This window comes from Colobus angolensis, unplaced genomic scaffold (assembly GCF_000951035.1).
Source record: "Colobus angolensis palliatus isolate OR3802 unplaced genomic scaffold, Cang.pa_1.0 Scaffold30, whole genome shotgun sequence".
Lineage (NCBI taxonomy): Eukaryota > Metazoa > Chordata > Mammalia > Primates > Cercopithecidae > Colobus > Colobus angolensis.
In genome coordinates this window covers 5,863,044-5,868,732 of record NW_012116266.1, presented here as the reverse complement: position 1 = coordinate 5,868,732, position 5,689 = coordinate 5,863,044, and the positions used below count along the sequence as shown (strand labels likewise).

Below are 5,689 nucleotides of genomic sequence, written 5' to 3'. Positions count from 1 at the left end.
AAAAAAAAAAAAAAAAAAAAAAATTCCTACCCAGAGATCATGCAGATACGATCTACTAAAAGCTTTACAGTTTTGCCTTTTTTTTTTTTAACGGTCTACTGTCTACCTGGAGTGGTTACCTGCATATGGTTTTGCATGGCAGGTGGGCCCCAAAATTGGGACTCTACCTGGGAAAGTTCTTGGCTTTGCCTAGGAAGGAATTCAAGGGCTACCCTATAGGCATTGTGTGGAGAGTAGCAGCTCAGGGGCAGTTCTGAAGTCACATTTATACCCACTTTTAATTACATGCAAATTAAGGGACAGGTTAGTCAGAAATTTCTAGAAAAAGGGTGGTAACTTCCAGGTCATTGCCATGGAATGAGTAACTCATGGCACTGGTGGCTGTGTTTTATGGAGAAGCGCTTTCGCCTCTTCCTTGTGTCAGCCAGTCTTTGATCTGGTCCAGAGTTGAGTCCCGCCTTCTACTTTAGTATCAGGGGTCACGTCTAGGAGCTCAAGCCTGGGACAATGGTATGCATTCTTTGAATCATCATTCTAGCCCTGCGCTGGATCTACAAAAAATTCTTGGAGCCATCCACATACTCTCTGATTTCTCCTTTTCTTCATCATTTATGGCCTAGTAAAGCTATGCAGGAATCCAATGGCAAAGTAGACTGTAAGGATGCAGACATAAATGGATTACCAACAAAAGGACCAACAGAAATCTCTGATAAAAAGACTAAAGTGATTTTTCTAAAGGATTTCATCATTTTGAAAATGGACCTGGTGGCCAGCATGGTGGCTCACACCTGTAATCCCAGCACTTCAGAAGTGCATTAGTTGGTTTTTATGCTGCTGATAAAGACATACCTGAAACTGGGCAATTTATAAGAAAAAGAGGTTTAATGGACTTACCCTGGAGAGACCTCACAATTATGGCAGAAGGCAAGGAGGAGCAAATCACATCTTACTTGGATGGCGGCAGGCAAAGAGAGAGAGAGCTTGTGCAGGGAAATTCCCGTTTTTCTAAACAAGATCTGGTGAGACTTATTTACTATCACGAGAATAGCTCAGGAAAGACCCACCCCCATGATTCAGTTACCTCCCACTGGGTTACCCCCACGACATGGGAATTGCGAGAGTTACAATTCAAGATGAGATTTGGGTGGGGACACAGTCAAACCATATCAAGGGAGGCCAAGGCAGGTGATCACTTGAGGCCAGAAGTTCGAGACCAGTCTGGCCAGCCTGATGAGACCCCATCTCTACAAAAAATACAAAAATTAGTGGATGTAGTGCGGCACACCTGTGGTCCCAGTTACTCAGGAGGCTGAGGTGGGAGAATTGCTTGAGCCCAGGAGGCTGAGGTTTCAGTGAGCAGAGATCATACCACTGCACTTCCATCTGGGCAACACAGCAAGACCCTGTTTCAAAAAAAAAAAAAAAAGGACTTGATAATATGAAGCACGTTCTTTGTAATCCTCTCTGACCTTTTTCTCTGAGATCAGAATTCAGGATTGATGAATTAGGTATTTACCTGATATTAATCAGGAAATTGATGGAATCCATATTTAAAATGTTATTAGTTATATTTAATGACTTCACTCCTGAATTCCTTTTTCATTAATGTACGTTTTGTTTCTATTACTGCTGTTTTAATAATATGATTAAATAGAAGGTTTGTGCCAGTAGATGCTCTTGTTACTAAATCAGTACTTTAAAATCTTTGGTTCTCTGTCATTCATGCCTATGAATTTGACTACTGTTTGCTCTAATTTCTTTGGGCTCTTCTAATTGGAGTGGAGCAGAGTTTTAACTGTGAAACAGTGCAGTGAGTCTGTGCAGTGAAATGAAGGGTGGAGTTTTGGGGGCTAGTAATGATGTGAAACATAAAGATATAATTACCATCTAACACAATGAAGCTGCTTGTCCATAAGAGTAGTAATTATTAAACTTTTATTTTACTATTTTATTTTATTTTATTTTGTAATTTTTGAGACAGTATCTTGCTTTGCCACCCAGGCTATAGTGGAACAAACACAGCTCACTACAACCTTGACTTCCTCAACTCAAGTGGTCCTCTTGCCTCAGACTCCTGAGTAGCTGGATATGCCACTGCGCCTGGCTAATTTTTGTATTTTTTGTAGAGGCAGGGTTTCGACATGTTGCCCAGGCTGGTTTGGAACTCCTGGACTTAAGGGATCCTCCTGCCTTGAGTTCCTAAAATGCTGGGATTGCACAGGTGAGCTGCCAAGCCCTGTTGAAACATGTTCTATATAAATGTCTAATGTAATTACAAAATTCTAATTCTTGTTGCATTCTTTTTATCCCTACAAATGTATTAAACATTCAGTTTAAAAAAGTTTTAAGGCCAGGCGCGGTGGTTCACACCTGTAATCCCAGTACTTTGGGAGGCTGAGGCAGGTGGATCACTTGAAGTCAGGAGTTTGAGACCAGCCTGGCCAATATGGTGAAACCCTGTCTCTACTAAAAAATACAAAAATTAGTCAGCCATGGTGGTGTGTGCCTATAGTCCCAGCTACTCAGGAGGCTGAGGCAGGAGAATTGCTTGAACCTGGGAGGCAGAGGTTGCAGTGAACCAAGATTGCACCACTGTACTCTAGCCTGGGTGACAGAGCAAGACTCCATCTAAAAAAAAAAAAAGTTTTAGGTATACAGTTCATTGATATTCAGTGCATTCACACTGTTGTGCAACCATCACCACTATCCACTTCCTGATTTTTTTCATGCCAAACTGAAACTCTTTATGCATTAAACAATAACTCCCCATTCTACCTCCACCCCAGTGGTTCTCTTTTTCTAATAATAAAGTGATCTTTCAATATCCACTATAACATCCAAAATCTTTTAGTAGGATAAGAGTGGATAACTGCAAACAAAAAAAGATATAATTGGGAAACTAGGCTTTTGTGATGTCATTTTTATTTCTAAAAAATATTCAAATAAGGACATGTCCTTTACAGAGACTATTTGATTTCTCATTGGGAAACTTAAAACACAAGTTTAAAAAAAAAAACAATTTTTTTCTTAAATGTTCTGTCCTTTTCCTTCTAAATGTATACTGAAACAAACTTGGTTCATTCATACTTATTTCCTTTTCTTATAATTTCAGCTTTTCTTTTTATACTCAGGGTCTCACCCTGTTGCCCAGACTGGAGTCCAGTGGTGTGATCATGGCTCACCACAACCTCTACCTCCTGGACTCAAGGGATCTTCCACCTCATCTTCCTGAGTAGCTGAGACTACAGATGTGCACCTCCATACCCAGCTAAATTTCTTATTTTTTATTTTTTGTAGAGACAGAGTCTCACTATGTTACCTAGACTGGTTTCAAACTCCTGAACTCAAGTTGTCTTCCCAAAGTGCTGGGATGACAGGCTTGAGCCACCAAGGCCCGCCCTCAACTTTAAGATTCAGCTGGTACAAGTGCAGTTTGTTACATAGGTATATCGAGTGATACTGAGGTTTGGGATACGAATGATCTGGTCCCAAAGGAAGTGAGCATAGTTCCCAGTAGTTTTTCAGCATTTTCTCCTATCCCACCTTCCCCACTCTAGTAGGCTCCAGTGTCTGTTGTTGCCATCTTTATGTCAACGAGTACCCAACGTTTAGCTCCCATTTATAAATGATAACATGCAGTATTTGGCGTTCTGTTTCTATGTTAATTCACTTAGGATAATGGCGTCCAGCTGCATCCATGTTGCTACAAAGGACATGATTTCCTTCTTTGTTATGGCTATGTAGTATTCCATTGTAAATATGTACCACATTTTCTTTATCCAGTCCACCATGATGGGTACCTTGGTTGATTCCATGTCTTTGCTATTGTGAGTAGTGCTGCAGTGAACGTAACAAGTGCACGTGTCTTTTTGGTAGAATGATTTTCTTTTGAATAGATGCCCACTAACGGAATTGCTGGGTTGAATGGTGGTTCTGTTTTAAGTTCTTTGAGAAGTCTCCAAACAGCTCTCCACAGTGGCTGAACTAGTTTACATTCCTACCAACAGTGTATAAGTATTCTCTTTTCTCCACAGTCTTACTTGTTATTTCTTTAGGGTACCATTTTTTATCTGATTATTCACAGCTGAAAAACCATAATCTTCTTGATTTACCTTTCTATTTTATGGTGATGAATCATATGATAAACAATCTAATGATCCTTTTGGCAGAAAATAAATATGGGAATGTAATAAAGATCTTTCCCCTACATTAAATCCATTATAATAAAATAGGAGACCAGATGTGGTGGTTCATGCCTGTAATCCCAGCACTTTGGGAGGCTGAGGCAGGAGAATTGCTTGAACCCGGGAGGCAGAGGTTGCAGTGAGCCGAGATCGCACCACTGCACTCCAGCCTGGGCAACAGAGTGAGAGTCTGTCTTAAAAAAAAAAGACTGAAAACAGTGGGTTCAAATAGGAACACCAAATTGAAGGTCACAGGGAAGATGTTGATTGAGATCATGTGGCTTCACACAGGCAAATCCATGCATTGTGCTTTAGGGTGAGCAGCATGGATTCATTTGTTTGAATGATGTCAGTGATGGTTAATGAATTTTAGGAGGAACTCTGAGGAAGCCAACTGGTTGCTAATACAAATTTCAGTGGAATAGTATCTTTTCCCTTTTTTCTCTTCTTGACTCTCAATGCCAGGGCACTTTGAGAAACTTTTATACTTAAAACATTAGAACATTAAACTGAAAAGATGGAGCAAAATAATTCAAATTACAGCAGTTGAATCAAGTAGCTAAAATTCAGAGATATCAAGCCAATGAATAAGACAGCATTTGTGAAATACTACATTAGCAATATTGGGATGAGTTGAAGAACTTTTAAAAAGGTGAACTAAGGATGTAAGAGTTTTGAGAAGTTGAATCAAATCCAGAGTTGCGTGCAAGGAAAACCTTGTGTGTTTTTACTGCTGTACTAATAGTTAAAACTGTAACTATTCTTATATTCTCCAGGGCAGATATGAAATGACCTTCAGTCCTAGGAAACTATCAAAGCAATTTATCAGTTGGTATGCCATGACAGCATTGAAGCATGGTTTGTAGAAAAACCTGTTATATATACTATATATCATTTGAGTTTTGTATTTTTCTCATAAGATAGGATTTGTTACTTTATTTTTATTTCAAAATGTATACCTGTTGCTCAATTTTTCTTCACAAAATTTCTGTGGATAGAGCCAAGTGTAAATATTATTTTCTTATTTAATAGCTGAAGACACTGAATTATAGGGAATAAGTGACATGTTTATCAGTATTACATGTATAAATAATTTGGAGTTGAAATTATATAGACATAAGAACTTGCAGATAGTATCAGACTGCTACTACTAATACTTAGGTGAGTAATTTTTATATTTGAGATTAAGCCACAAACATTATATCTTAGATTCTTAAATTTCCTTACTTGGCCTAGATTTGAAATAATTCTGCTCATAATAAAGGATTGAAGACATTTATTTTAAAGAGAAAATGAGCAGACATGCACAGAATCACTTGTTATAAAAAGGGAATTATATTAACTTCTGAAATATTGCATGGACTTTGTATATAGACATAAAATTACACAGCGAATGACAATATGTTTAGTGATTTATTTTTTCAGAAACATATGTAAAACCTACAATACAGCCAGGCACGGTGGCTCACACCTGTAATCCTAGCACTTTGGGAGGCGGAGGCGGG

At 38.7% G+C, this 5,689-nt stretch overlaps 1 pseudogene; it reads left to right on the top strand.

The window, feature by feature from the left end:
• Positions 1-507: 507 nt before the first annotated feature.
• Positions 508-4,971, top strand: LOC105517460 (annotated as a pseudogene).
• The last annotated feature ends 718 nt before the right edge of the window (positions 4,972-5,689 follow it).